Genomic DNA, 16,656 nt, shown 5'->3' with positions numbered 1-16,656 from the left:
ATTTAACAGAAGAGGAAATTCAGCCTGAGTTTAAGTCGAGAGAGTTTTGATGACTTGCCCAAAGTCACCCAGATGGCAAAAACAGACTTCAAGCCCAAGTATTCTGGTTCAAAACTAGGACTAGGCTCTCTCTTCACTATCCCATGATGCCAACATACTTTATTTCCTGGTTAACCCTTGGGTTGTTTGTTGATCTCATTATTTATGTTCAATTTAGTCTCCTTGTACTTTTTTTTTTATTGAGGCAGTTAAGATGAAGTGACTTGCCTAGGGTCACACAGCTAGTTAGTGTCTGAGGTTGGATTTGAATTCAGGTCTACTTGACTCTAAGGCTGGTGCTCTATCCACTGCTCTACCCAGCTGCCCGTTTTCCTTGTGCTTTCTAAAAGGATGGGGTGGCATGATGCCCTTTGTTTCTAAGAAGCATGTATACAAGTGGGCTGCTAGGTGGCACAGTGGATAGAGTGCCCTGCATGGAGTCAGAACTTGTCTTACTGAGCTCAAATCCAGCCTCACATACTCACTAGCTGTGTGACCCTGGGCAAGTCACTTAACCCTGTTTACCTCATCTATATAATGAGCTGGAGAGGGCAATGGCAAACCACATGACTAAAACAACTGAACAAAATGTGCATATAGCTCTACTGAATAATAGAGGAAGAAAACGGGATAGATACTTTGCTTTCATATGAAACATGCTGATAGAAAAACATCTGTGCAGAGGGCTAGCATCTTTTTTGTGAATATATTCAGGTGCTAATGCTAACCAATGGAAAACAAGAAGGCAGTTCCATTATTTGTAAATGACTTGGTGATCCTTTCTCTCTGTAAGCTCTGATCAAGAAGCTATTCCCAAGATCTCTTACATCCAGAGAATTTTCCCCTTTTGTATTTTATCTAACTCTGAAACTGATGCAAAAGTCTTCCCTTGAGAAGTTGGGGCTCCCTCACCCCATGCCAGTGATCTTATACTGCCACCTTACGGAAGCTTTGGGAATTGTAAATAAAGTGTGGGGCTGTCGTTTCTTCAACTGGGAAGTGGAAAAGTTTCAAGATAAAAAAAAAGCTCTCTTTTAGAACAGCAATTATCAAGATCTCTTTTACACTCTTAAAAATTATTGAAGATCTCCACCAAGAGCTTTTGTTTATGTGGATTATAGCTATTGATATTTACTGTATTAGAAATTAAAACAGATTAAATTTTAAAATATTAATTCATTTATAATACTAATCATATATTAACATAAATAAAAAATTTTATGAAAAATGACTGTTTTCCAAAACAAAAAAAAATTAGTGAGAAGGGTGATAGTGGATTTCTTTTCTTTTAAAATTTTTCTTTTTGTTTTCCATTCCAAATTTTCTCCCTCCATTTGCCCATTGAGAAAACAAGAAGAAGGCATTAAAAAAATATTTTTATAAATCTTTTTAATGTCTGGCTTAATAAAATAATAATAATAGCTAACATTTAGATAGTAGATCAGGGTTTGCAAAGCACTGTACATATATTGTCTCATTTTATCCTAATAGAAGAGAGCTAGATTCTCATATTGGTTTCTGCATTCATTCTGTTGTGATAAGTTATTTTGGTTGGCATGTGTGAAGAAAATCTGTCCTCATATAGTTAGGTAGAGAATCCTGTGGATCCCCTGAAGTGGTTTTAATCCCTCAGGAGTCCTTGGACCACACTTTGAGAACAGCTGCTCCAGAGGGTCTTTCAAGACAATATCTCTTTATCAAACTGAAAAAAGTATAATAAATACAATTAATCTTCACTTTGGTAACAATTCTGTCCCAAAAGGTCAGTCAAGGCTTAGTTACTTGGAATTTTGAACATTTCCTTCCATAGAAACAATGTTATATAAATGCTGAATAATTTACAAGAATAGCTCACAGAAACTATGTAACACATGATGTATCTGAAATAGTACCCAAAGTAATCCTGAAACATGATACTCCTTAGAGTCCTTGATCTTTGAACCTCAGCCCCCTTTTTTCCCTCCGCCATCTTAATGCCTAAGCACCACCCTCCTTGTCCTGACACTAAGGGATGAGGTAAATGGGCACAGGTTGGGTAAAGCTTTCTGGGCCAGTTAGCTCACATGGAGAAGGTACCTTCAGAAGAAACAAGATATGGCTTTTGATGACTTAAGAAAGAAGAGAGGAGGCCCTGAGAAAAAGGTCTGTCACCAGGATTGACTGAATCTAATAATGGAAGAGATAATGGGTGGAGAAAAGAACCATGATTTCTTTGACAAGAGAGTTTGTGCAAAGGCTGGGAATTTCCCACTGTCAACCTAGACTATGAGAATTAGATTGTTTCTGCATAGATCTGGTCAGGTTGCTTTTCTACTCACAATCTTGTAATGGCTTTCTCTTACCTACCAAGCAAAGTTAAAATTCCTTAGTTTATCATGCAAGGCTCTCCTAAGTTTGGCATCGTTATATTTTTTCAGCTGCTGTTTTCCTCCTCAACTACTACTCTTCTCCTCCATAGATGCTATGGACTACTTGGAGAGCCCTATAAATGTTCCATATTTTTTTTTTTGCTTCTGCCATTGTTCATGCTGTTCCCCAAGCCTAGCTTCCCGTAGCTTTCTGTCACTGAATTCCTGAAATGCTTAAATTAATCTGAGATCCCATGAATGTGGGTATTCCCTTCTACAATGTAGAACTTAACTCTCCATGCTTCCCCATCTTGGGTGACTCTTGTCAAAGGTCTCCCCTAAGTTTGCAACAAGGTGTCCAGACAACATGTTGGAAACTTCCTCAAATTCTCTTCATATTCCAAGGATAGCAGTGGATTATACAGATTTTTTTCATTCATTGTCCTTCACTCCTAATACGTGGCCAGCCCTGTCTTTTTTTCAATCATATAGTTCTTTGAAAATATTTTTAAGCAGCTTTTTTTCTTAGATTAGTTCACTGTAAATTTCCATGTTTTGCTTTGTATTTAAAATTTTTGTAAATACTTATCTACTTTGTTACTTATTTTGTTGGCAAATAATTAGGCAAAATTATTTCTAATAACTTCTTTTATTTCCTCTTCAAATATTGTGAATTCTCCTTTTTTTTAATTTTTGAGCAATTTGGTTTTCCTCCTTTAAAAAGCCGAATTAGCTAATGGTTTATCTTTTTTATTAGTTTTAAAAAATCAATTCCTAGTTTCATTTATCAATTAAATGTGTTTCCAACATTATCTTTTTTAATTTACAAAATTTCTATTTTTGTCTTTAGTAGGAGGTTTTAAATTTTGTGGCTTTTCTAGTTTTTTTTAATTATTAGTTACATCTACCTATTCTTTCTCTGTTTTTGTGGATTAAAATGTTTAAAAGATATAAATTTCTCCCTAATAACTACTTTGACTGTATCCCAAAAGTTTTGGTATAGTGTCTCGCCGTTGTCATTTTCTTTGATAAAACTATTTGTAACCCGACTCTGAACTACTCTCCCAATTTGGCACTCACATTTGTGGCTTTGGGCCCCAGAGAGTAGATGCTACCCTCAGGTCCTAGGGATAATCTGATGGGACTTCTATTATTATAACTCATGAACCCCACATGTGTGCTTCCAATTTATAGTAATCAAGAAGACACAATTAGCTCTTAGCAAAAAGCATTTGCTAAGATAGCAGCTAGGTAGCATGGGCAGTGAGGTGGTACAGTGGATAGAGTACTGGGCCTAGAGTCAGGAAGACTTGAGTCCAAATATGACCTCAGACACTAATTGACTGTGTGAAAAGTGTGAGCCTGGGCAAGTCACTCAACTCTGTTTGCCTCAGTTTTCTTATCTGTAAAATGAGCTGGGAGAAGGGAGTGGCAAATCACTCCAATATCTTTGCCAAGAAAACCCCAAGTGAGGTCACATAAATCAGACATAACTGAAAATGACTGAACAATGAACAAAAACAATTACAAGTAAAGACGTGGAAAAAAAAAGTCTAAACTCATTGCTAGCAAAATAGTAGTAATAATAATGATAGTTAGAATTTATATAGTACCTTAAGGTTTACAAAACATTTTCCATATATTATTTTATTTCCTAAGGACTAAAAATCACAGATCTTACTACCCAAAAAAGAGATAACTTGTGAACATCAAATACTACTGAACCATATCTTTATTTTCTCATCTACATAAAGTCTATATGAGAATAATCTATATACACACAATGAAGACATCATTGATGAAGGATTAGAAAGTTAAACTTTCTTGAGTAATATTACACAGTTATTGAAACGTCTAAAAGAAGGGGGTTGGGACTTGATCTCTAAGGTCACTTCCAGCTCAATATGTATGAGCTATAACTACAGGAAAGGAATATTGATTGGGGGATGATGTCAGGGGTTTTTAGATGTAGAGAAAGAGAAGAGTGAGTTCATGGCAAATGGACTCTTTTTTTTTTTCCAGTAAAGCATAAGGTAACATCCTGAGCTGAGACAAAGGAGAGAGAGGGTGATGTGGGAGTCTTGAAAAGAGTGTGATGGAGGGGCAGCTATGTGGTACAGTGGATAGAGCTCTGGCTTCAGAGTCAGGAGGACCAGAGTTCAGATCCAGACACTTGACACTTACTAGCTGTGTGACCCTGGGTAAGTCACTTAACCCCAATTGCCTCAGGAAAAACAAAAGAAAGAAAAGAAAAGTGTGTAATGGATAAACAAATTGAATGGAGTAAAAAAGATTGCCTTGTTAGGGATAAGGACCCATTTTGAGATTAGATAACCTTAATTTGTAGTAGACCCATTCAACTTGTTTGTATTATTTCCTCCATTTCTGATTGGTGGTATGTAAGAGTGGAGACAGTTCAGGGTTGGATTTGGCAAGGCATGGGCAGGAGATTCAAGAATAGAAAGGAGTAGAGAGTTAAACTGGTTAACTAAAAAGTTGGAAAGAGAGGAGAGCAATGTTAGAGCAGGAATGAATGCTTGAGAGAGTACTTAGGGACAGAGGGAGGAAGAAGAATAGGCTTATGAGGAATAAGACATAGGGAAAGATGGAATACATGAATGATAGAAAGTCATGGTCCAATAAAGGAATTTTGGAGTTTTTAATCATCAAAGCAGAACACTTGTGGGTGGTTAATAGATCAAGAGTCTGACCATCCCTAGATGTAACTAAAGTGGAATGAAGGAGTAGCCCTTGGAAATTGAGAAGATTGAGGTATTTTGGAGGTTAGATGGGGAATTCCTCTTCTCTACTCAAAAATAACTTTTTAAAGCTCTTTCAATTAACCATCACCTTTAAAAGGGTGTCTTAAAAGTGTTAATACTTAATCTAAGAAACGGTTCTCTTCAAATTAGAGAACTGCAAAGCTTATCAAACTCTGGGGTCATTCAGACCAGCCAAGCCAGGTGCTGTCTAGCTGGAAATTACAGTGACACGACCCAGGTTCTCTCTTATTTAAAGCCAGACTCACAGGGATTCCCCAGCTGCAGAGCTCCTTCCGCTTTTCTTACTCAGGCCAGAGGTGGCAGCAGAGAGCAACAATCTTAGGAAAAAGCTTCACTTTTCTCAGTGGTACTGAATGTCAATAACCATCACTGAAAAACTCTTTGCCAATGAAATTCTCTCTCTCTCTCTCTCTCTCGCCCCCCCGGAATTATTAAATTCTAAACTTTCTTAGCTGATTGTTCTTAACTCTCACAGTACCAATGAATCAGCTTTCCACCCCTGACTCTGCCCCTTTCTGTGACTTCAACTCTTCCCAGGTTCCTCTTTATCTCTAGATGCTCTGTTCCACCATGGGAGCAGAGCTCAAATTTAAAAGGAAGGGAAAAGACCAAAAAAGATAAGGAAAAACAACAACAACAAAAAAGAATCTGACTACAGAAAGTTATTTGGTGACAGGCAAAAAATCAAGACACAAACTCAGAAGAGGAAAATAATATCAAAACACCTATGGGCAAAACCCCAAAGAAAAATGGGAAGTGGTCTCAAGCCCAGAAAGAACTCATGGAAGAGCTCAAAAAGGAACTTTAAAATTACATAAGAGAAATAGAAGAAAAATTGGGAAAAGAAATGGGAGTGATGCAAGAGAATTATGAAAAAAGTCAACAACTTGGACAAAGAAAACAACTGCTTAAAAAGTAGAACCGAACAAATGGAAAAGGAAGTACAAAAGGCAACTGAGGAAAATAACTCTTTAAAAGTTAGTATTGGGCAAGTGGAAGCTAATGATTCTGTAGGACATCAAGAATCAATCAAACAAATTCAAAAGAATGAAGAAAATAGAAGAAAATGTAAAATATCTCATAGGAAAAGCAACTGACCTGGAAAATAGATCCAGGAGAGACATCAGAATCATTGGACTACCTGAAAGCCATAATCAAAAGGAGGTCGTGGACACATCTTTCAAGAAATTATCAAGGAAAACTGTGCTGATGTCCTGGAACCAGAGGGCAAAAGAGACATTGAAAGAATCCACTGATCACTTCAGGAAAGAGATCCTAACATAAAAACTCCGAGTAACATTATAGCCAAATTTCAGAACTATCAGGTCAAGGAAAAATACTGCAAGTGGCCAGAAAGAAACAATTTAAATATTGGGGAGCCGCAATCAGAATTACACAGGACTTAGTAGCTGCAATATTAGAGGGTCAGAGGTCACTGATATTCCAGAAGGCAAAGGATCTAGGATTACACCTAAGAATCACCTAATCAGTGAAATTAAGCATAATACTTCAAGGGGAAAAATGGTCATTCAACGAAATAGAAGGATTTCAAGCTTTCATAAGTAGAAGACCAGAATTAAGCAAAAAATTTGATCTCCAATATCAAGACCCAAGAGAAGCATAAAAAGGTAATAAGGGAAAAGAAAGAATGAGAGATTCAATGGAAGTGAACTGTTTACATCCATACATGGGAAGATGATACTTGTAATTCTTAAAAATTATACCACCAATAGTAAAGCTAGAAAGAATACACATAGACAGCAGATACAAGTATAAGGTGAATTTGAGGGAATGACATAAAAAAATAACTAAGAGATGAGAAAGGGGAATACAATGAGTAAAGAAGGAAGAGAGAGGTAGAATGGGGTAAGTTATTTCACACAAAGAGGTGCAAAAAGCCTATTACAATGGAGGAAAAGATGGGAGGGGGGCAATGAGCATCGCTTGAACCTTACTCTCATCAGTATTGGCTCAAAGAGGGAATCATATACACAATCAGTGGAATATAGAAATCTCTCTTACCCAGCAGAAAAGTAGGAGAGGAGATTAAGTGAAAGGGGGAGGAGGGCAGCTAGGTGGCGCAGTGGATAGAGCACCAGCCCTGGATTCAGGAGGACCTGAGTTCAAATCCGGCCTCAGACACATAATAACACTTAATAGCTGTGTGACCCTGGGCAAGTCACTTAACCCTATTGCCTAGCCAAAAAAAAAAAAGTGAAAGGGGGAGGGACTGACAGAAGAGAGGGCAGATTGGGACTGGTAGTAGACAGAAGCAAAACACTGTTGAGGAGGGAGAGGGTAAAAAGGTTTGTCTTCTCTCTCAGAGGACAAACAGGAGGAAAAATAGGATGGAAGAAAATACACAGTTAGTAATCATAACTGTGAATGTGAGTGGGATGAACTCTCCTATAAAATGGAAGTGGATAGCAGAGTGGATCAAAAACCAGAATCCTACAATATGTTATTTGCAAGAAACACACTTGATACAGGGAGACACACACGGAGTAAAGGTAAGGAGCTGGAGCAGAATCTATTATGCTTCTGCTGAAGTTAAAAAAAAATAAAAAGCAGGGTTAACAATCCTGATCTCAGACAAAGCAAAAGCAAAAATAGACCTAATTAAAAGAGATAAGGAAGGAAACTATATCTTGCTAAAAGGTACCATAGACAGAAGTAATATCAATACTAAACATATATGCACCAAGTGACATAGCATCCAGATTCTTAAAGGAAAAGTTAAGTGAGTTATAGGAAAAAATAGATAGTAAAACTATACCAGTGGGGGAGCTCAACTGTCCCCTCTTAGAACTCAATAAATCCAACCAAAAAATATACAAGAAAGAAAATAAGGAGGTGAATAGAATATTAGAAGAGTTAGATATGACAGACCTTTGGAGAAAACTGAATGGGAACAGAAACGACTGTACCTTTTTTCTTGCAGCACATGGCACCTACACATGTATTAGAGCATAAAAACCTCAAAATCAAATGTAGAAAAGCAGAAGTATTAAATGTATTCTTTTTGGATCATAATGGAATAAAAATTACATTCAACAAAAGGCAGTAGAAATATAGATTAAAAATTAATTGGAAACTAAGTAACCTAATCCTAAAGAATAACTGGGTCAAAGAAAAAAATCACAGAAACAATTAATAATTTCATTAAAGAGAATGATAACAATAATACAACATCCCAAAATTTATGGGATGCAGTCAAAGCAATACCTAAGGAAAATTTTATTTCTCTAAATTCTTACATCAACAAAATAGACAAAGAGCAAATCAATGAATTGGGCATGCAGCTAAAAAAAAAACTAGAAAAAGAACAAATTAAAAATCCCAAATTGAGCACCAAATTGGAAATCCTGAAAATCAAAGATAAGATTAATAAAATTGACAGTAAAAAAATAAAAAAAACAACCACTGAGCTAATGAATAAAACTAGGAGCTGGTTTTATGGAAAAACAAATAAGACAGATAAGCCATTGGTTAATTTGATTTAAAAAAAAAAAAAGAAAGAAGGACACCAAATATCCAGTATCAAAAATGAAAAGGATGAAGGCACCACCAATGAAAAAAAATTAAAGTAATCATTAGGAAATATTTTACCCAATTATATGCCAATAAATCTGATGATCTGAGTGAAATTGATGAGTACTTACAAAAATACTAATTATGTCAATTAACAGATCAGGAAATAGAATGCCTAAATAACCCCATCTTAGAAAAAGAAATTGAACAAGTCATTAATGAACTCCCTAAGAAAAAACCCCAGGGCCAGATGGATTCACAAGTGAATTTTACCAAATGTAAAAAAAAAAAACAATTAATACCAATACTATATAAATTATTTGGAAAAATAGGCAAAGAAGGAGTCCTACCAAATCCTTTTAATGACACCAATATGGTGCTGATACCTAAATCGGGAAGGGCTAAAACAGAGAAAGAAAATTATAGACCAATTTCCCTAATGAGTGTCTATACAAAAATTTTTGAACAAAATACTAGCAAGGTGATTACAGCAATATATCACAAGGATTATCCACTAGGACCAGGTGGGATTTATACCAGGAATGCAGGGCTGGTTCAATACTAGGAAAACTATCAACATAATTGACCATATTAATAGCAATAACAACAGAAATCATATGATTATCTCAATAGATGCTGAAAAAGCTTTCGACAAAATACAACATACATTCCTATTAAGAACACTAGAGACCATAGGAATAAAGGGAGCGTTCTTTAAAATAAGCAGTATCTACCTAAAACCATTAGCAAGCATTATTTGTAATAAGATCAGGCATGAAGTAAAGATGCCCGTTATCACCGTTGTTATTCAGTGTAGTACTAGAAATGTTAGCTACAGCAATAAGAGAAGAAAAAGAAATTGAAAGAATTACAATAGGTAATGAGAAAACAAAATTATCAGTCTTTGCAGATGATGTGATGGTAGAGAATCCTAGAGAATCAACTAAAAACTACTGGAAATAATTAACAACTTTAGCAAAGTTGCAGAATAGAAGATAAATCCCCATAAATCATCAGCATTTCTTTATATGACCAACAAAGTCCAGCAGCAAGAGACAGAGAAATTCAATTTAAAATAACTGTGAACAATGTAAAATATTTGGGAGTCTACCTGCCAAGATAAACCCAGGAACCATGTGAACATAATTACAAAATACTTTTCACACAAATAAAGTCAGACCTAAACAATTGGAAAAATATCAATTATTCATGGGTAGGCCAAGCCAATATAATAAAAATGACAATTCTACCTAAGTTAATTTACTTATTCAGTGTAAAAAATTATATGATAGAGCTAGAAAAATAACAACAGACTTCATCTGGAAAAACAAAAAGTCAAGAATATAAAGGGAATTAATGAAAAAAAATACAAAGGAAGGTAGCCTAGCAATACCAGATCTCAAATTATATTATAAAAATCATCAAAACTATCTGATACTAGCTAAGAAATAGAGTGGTGGATCAGTGCAACAGATTAAGTATACGAGACACAGTAGTAAATGATGATTGTAACCTAGTGTTTGATAAATCCAAAGACCTCAGCCTTTCAGATAATAATTCACTGTTTGACAAAAACTGCTGGGAAAGCTGGAAAACAATAGGGCACAAATTGGGTACAGACCAACATCTCACACCATATACTAAGATAAGGTCAAATTTAGACATATGATTTAGACATAAAGGGTGACACCATAAACAAATTAGAAAAGCAAGGAATAGTCTACCTGTCAGATCTATGGAGAAGGGAAGAATTCAGGACCAAACAAGAGATAAGAGAGCATTACAAAGTGTAAAATAGATAATTTTGATTATATAAAATTAAAAAGCTCTTGCACGAAAAAAGCTCTTGCAACCAAGATTAGAAGGAAAGCAGAAAGCTGGGAAATAATTTTACAGTCAGGGTCTCTGGTAAAGGCCTCATTTCTCACATGAATAGAGAACTGAGTCAAATTTATAAGAATACAAGTCATTCCACAATTGGTAAATGGTCAAAGGATATGAAGAGGCAGTTTTCAGATGAAATCAAAGCTATCGATGGGCATATGAAGAAATGCTCTAAATCACTTTTGATTAGAGAAATGCAAATTTAAAACAACTCTGAGGTACCACCTCACACCTACCAGATTGGCTAATATGACAAAAAAATGAAAATGATAACTGTTGAAGAGCTTGTGGGAAAATTGGGACACTAATGCACTGTTGGTGGAGTTGTTAACTGATGCAACCATTCTGGAGAGCAATTTGGAACAATGCCCAAAGGGCAATCAAACTGATACCCTTTGATCCAGCAATACCACTCCTAGATTTGTATCCCAAAGGGATAATAAAAAAGTGAAAAGGACCTACATGTGCAAAAATATTTATAGTAGCCCTTTTGATGGTGGCAAATATTGGAAGTTGAAGGGATGCCCATTAGTTGGGGAATGGCTGAACAAGTTGTGGTATACGAATGTGATGGAATACTATTGTGCAATAAGAAATGATGAACAGGCAGATTTCAAAAAAGCCTGGAAAGACTTGCAAAGTGAAATGGGCAGAACGAGGAAAACATCACACACGGTATCAGCAATATTGTGTGGTGATCAGCTATGAATGACTCTGATCTTCTCAGCAATGAGTTATACAAGACTAGTCTAAAGGATTCATGAAAGAGAATGCCATCCACATCCAGATAAAGAACTGATGGATTCTGAATGTAGATTGAAGCAAATTTTTTTTTGCTTACTTTATTCTTTTTCATGGATTTTTTCCTTTTGATCCGTTTCTTCTTTCACAACTGTGACTAATATGGAAATATGTTTTATATGATAGCACATGTATAACTATAACAAACTGCCTACCATTTAGGAAGAAGGGAGGGGAATTTCCCCTCTCAAAATCTTGTAAATATAAATGTTAAAAATTGTCTTGACATGTAATTGGTGTAAAAAATAAAATAATATTAAAAAGAATTTAAAAAGGCAATGGGCCAGATTAGTTTCTAAAGGTTGGAAGAAAGTCAGCCAGTAGCCACAAGAGCCAAGTTGAGGAACGAACCATCTCTGAGTAGTGACATACTTTACTCAGAGCAGCAGTGAATCAACCTGGCCTCTGGGACAATGTGCCCTATGAGTGAGGAAGCTACTGATCTATTATGCCAAAATCGTAACTGGGCAGGAGATCGGGAAAGGGGAGAGGAAGGAAGGAAATACTTTATAGAAACCTCTTTCAGTTTTAGCCCACTCTCTTAGGGACTGAGCAGGTGTGCAGAGGAGAGAGTATACCCTGGTTTTGTTTTTTAGGGGAGAAAAGAGGAAGGATAGTTTTTGCAATTCTGTCCTTGCTATCATTCTCAGTAAATATTCCTTTGTTAAAACTAATTGATATTAATTGGTTAGACAATATTGTGGAAACGGTTACTGATTAATTGATATTTGGTCAATAATCAATGGTTAGATGAAGTTGGGGCAATATTAATCGTTGATAATATGGGGGGGGAAGAAAACACTAAATAGCATTTGTTAGCTATAGTGCTAGAAAAGACACCTCTAAACCTTTCACTGTTACTCTTAAAATTCTGAAGGATGCAATAGCTTTGATCTGGGGACCCAATTTGTTAGTCCAAGTATGGATTGAGGGAATGAATCCCTGAGTATATAAATTATGCATAGATTACTAAAGCTAGAAGGAACCTTAGCAATCCTAGGGATTTTCAACCTGGAGTCCATTCACTTGGATCTTTTAAAAAATTGATTAATTGCATTTCAATATAGTTTGTGCCCTCTGTTATATATTTTGTTTTATGCACTAAAAAGCATTTTTCTAAGGAGTCCATAGACTGCCAATGTGGTGCATGACAAAAAAAAAAAAGGTTAGGAACTCCTAATCTAGTCCAATGGACTCACTTTAGGTATATGACTACTCTTGGCTGGATTTCAATACATTTTATCTAAGACGTGGTAGTGGAAATCCTTTTGCATTGCCATTGTGGTAATTAGCAGGTGAAGCCAATCTTGCTGGTAATGAAAGTTTTTACTCTTTTGGCAAATTTCCTCCCACTGATCTGGACTTGTTTTGGGAACATAAACCATCAGCAAAACTCAAAATCTTTATTCATAGGGAGAAGTAAGAGGGAAGGAAGTTCCCTATGTTTTACCCAAAGGAAAGAAGGCCTATGGTCTCCATTTTCCCTATAGCTCTTTCCAGACAGTGTCTATCTTATACCACAGAATCACAGTTGTGCTACCACTTACTGAGGGTACTTCTGTGTCTGTGGTTGTGCCTTAAAGTTGACAGCACAGAAGACAATCACATTCTCTCATAGCTTTAGGCTTTGGCGGCAGCATAGGGACCACAGTTTTGACCCAGTGTGGCAGTCCCTCAGTTACATTTCTGCCGTATTTACAGAATACTTTCAAATGAAAGAAGTAGGGGTCATAGAGGATAGAATGCTGGGCCTGGAATCAAGAAAGACCTGAGTTCAAATCCTGTGTTCAAATCATACACTTACTGTGTCGCCTTGGACAAATTTAACTCCCCCTCAGCCTCAGTTTTCTCATCTATGAAATGAGAATAACAATAATACTAACTTGAAAGTTAGAAAGTCCCCAGAGAGCCTATTGTTAAACATTTACCAGCACACACCTGGACTGAGGTTTACACAGATATGAAACATACACTGGGTCAGATCTCTTGTTTTTATGATGCCACCAGAAGCCTGAAAGAATGAGATGTGAGAGGGCAAGGTTGCCTTCCATGGATCCAACTCTAAGGTACTACTATACACACAGAGATACACACAGCAACAATGATCACTTGGTGTGGGTTAAGCCAATCAATAAATAGCTTTGCTGACAAACAACTTTGAAAGACCTGAGAACTCTGATCAATATAATGACCAATCATTAATCCAGAATACCAGTGGGTGAAGCATGCTACCCACCACCTGACAGGTGGATGAAAGACATAGGGTACAGAATGAGATATAATTTTTGGACACAGCCAATGTGGGAATTTTTGCTTGAGTATGCCTTTTGGTTACAAGGATTCTGTTTTACTTTGAAGTACCACCTCATACCTATCAGATTAGCTAATATGACAGAAAAGAAAAACAACAAATGTTGGAGGGGATGTGGGAAAATTGGGATGCTAATTCACTATTGGGGAAGTTGTGAACTGATCCAACCATTCTGGGGAGCAATTTTAAACTATGCCCAAAGGACTATAAAACTGCATATCTTTTGGGGTATGTATCCCAAAGAGATTTTTTTTTAAAGAGGGAGGAAGGACCTTTTTATACAAAAATATTTATAACAGCTCTTTTTGTGGTGGCAAAGAATTGGAAACTGAGAGGATGCCCATCAACTGGGGAATGGCTGAACAAGTCCTGGTATATGATTGTAATGGAATATTACTGTGCTATAAGAAATGATGAGCAGGATGCTTTCAGAAAAACCTAAAAATGGAAACACTTACACAAACTGATGGAAAGTGAAGTGAACAGAACCAGGAGAACATTGTACACAGTAACAGCAGTATTGTACAATGATCAATTGTAAATGGCGTAGCTATTCTCAGCAACACGATGAGCCAAGACAATCTCAAAGGACTCATGGTGAAAAAATCTATCCACCTCCAGAAAAAGAACTGATGGAGTCTGAATGCAGATAAAAGCATACTATTTTTCACTTTTTTCTTCTTTTTTTGGTTTGTGTCTTCTTTCACAAAATCTAAGATAAATATGGAAATATTTTTTGTATGATTGCACATGTATAACCTATATCAGGGAGGGGAGAGGGGAACAAAGGAAAGAGAATTTGGAATTAAAAAAATTTTTAAATGAATGTTCAAAATTGTTTTTCTATGTATTTGGGAAGAGATAAAATATTATTTAAAAACCCAAGGATTTTGTGTTTCTTTTTTCAGTAAGGGAGGATGGGGAGGTGAAAGGAGTGAAAACTGGTTTTTGCTAATTGAAAAAATAATAAAAATTTAAAATACCTGTGCTATTATACTTCAATCCATCCTCCACACAGCCACCAAAGTAATCTTCCTAAAGTACAAGTCTGACCATATCATCCTTCTCAATCGACTCCTTTGGCTCCTTTGATATTTGATCCTTAAGATCAAATATAAATTCGTCTAGCATTTAAAGCTCTTCACAACCTGGTCCTTTCCCACTTTCCAGTTTTCTTATATGTTTATTCTTAGCCATATTGGCTCCTCAGTCCATCTTCTATCACCATATCCTTGCAAGGGTTGTCCCTCTGTCTGGAATTCTCTTTCTCATTACCTCAGCTTCTTAGAATTCCATGTTTCCTTCAAAACTAATCTCAGGCACCATCTTCTACATGCGGCCTTTCCTCATCTCCATAGCTGCTGGTGATACCCCCAAAACTACCTTGTATTCATGGACTATATATGTATTTTTCTATATAGGTACATGTTTTCTTCTCTATTAGAATGTAAAGTCAGTGCAGGCAAAAGTTATTTTTGTCTTTGTATTCCTGACACTACAGTGCCTGACACACAGTAGGTGCTTAATAAGCAATGGTTGATTAACTTACATTTTCCTTTCAGAACAGGAATACAAGGCAAGTGGGCTTCAAGATACAGCATTTCACTTTGCAGTTTGGCTAGATTGATTTTATATGAACATCACAGAATATTATGATTTTTAAGGCCCCTTTCCAGTTCTAGTCTATAAAAATAATACTATCAGAGCCATATGGGGAATATGTGCAACGGTTACAACACAGGCCACTAGGGGGAACTATTATCTAATACTCAAGACTGAGTATCTGAGAAAAAGTAATATTGGGCCATCATCCAGTCTTCTTGACTTTTTTGTCTTGCCTCTGGACTTCAAGAGTGAGGCTGACAACTTTGCTCAGCTCTGCCTCAGTTCAATTCAATTCAAGCACAAGTCAAGACACCACCTTTGCGATGTCATTGGTCCTCTCTGAGAACAAAGAAAGGACGAACAACAATATTGGGAAAACTCAGATTTTACTTTGAAAATTGTTAGGCTCTCCCTTTGGGCTTGAAATCAGGCAGCAAACTTCATAAGACAGTGTAGGTGTAGCTTTTTAAACTTTCATGTAACAAGGTTTAAAAAAAAATACAGCATTCTTAATACTATGATTTTTATTGCCTCACATTGCTTTCTGAACTAAGTAAAATGACTCTGCTTCCAGAAAGCAAATTAGGAAAAGATAAGTTCTAATAGTCACACTACAGAACACAGACTCAGGTTTACAACCCATAGGCTGGGCTTCAGATCATTTTTATAGCAGCATCTTCCTCTGAATCTCTACCGCAAAGGAACACTCATAGACATCTACTAGAAGCTTCCCTAGTCCTCATTTACTTTTCTTCTTCCTCTTTCCTTAAAAAACAAATAAGGAAACATTCATTGCACCAAAGAATGCTGGACAGTCCCTCTTCTCATATGTAAAACAATCTTCTAGGCCCTGAGGAATCTGGGAACATAATCCATCCTTTGGGGAATCTATGCCTCTTGTAAGAGGAAATGTAACAGAACATACCTGAAATGTGTTGTGAGTACACTTATCCATCAAATGAAAGGGAAGTCAAGGAGCCTCTGGAAAATTTTGCAGTTTGTTGTTGTTGGTTGTGTGTGTGTGTGTGTGTGTGTGTGTGTGTGTGTGTGTGTATTGGCCCATTTTTTGGCTTGTGCTTCATTTCCAATACTTAAGTTTCTCTAAGATTCACCTTTGCATCTTTCCAGAAGTATTTATAGCAAGTTTCAAATGTTTATCCAAATGAGTTACTTTTTCTGAGTCAATGAGGAAGTGAAAGCACCTATTTTGAATTCAATTATGTAGTGTTTTTCATAAGACACAAAATAATTTTGAATATTGGGTAAAGTTTTAGTTAATAAATAAAGGTATCAGAGGGAAAAGTGGCTGGTTGGCCTTTCTTAGCCTCTGAGACCCAGTTATCATCATCATCAT

This window comes from Phascolarctos cinereus, unplaced genomic scaffold (assembly GCF_003287225.1).
Source record: "Phascolarctos cinereus isolate Bilbo 61053 unplaced genomic scaffold, phaCin_HiC Scaffold_5;HRSCAF=322, whole genome shotgun sequence".
In the NCBI taxonomy this organism is placed as follows: Eukaryota; Metazoa; Chordata; class Mammalia; order Diprotodontia; family Phascolarctidae; genus Phascolarctos; species Phascolarctos cinereus.
Note: the sequence above shows the minus strand (reverse complement) of the source record.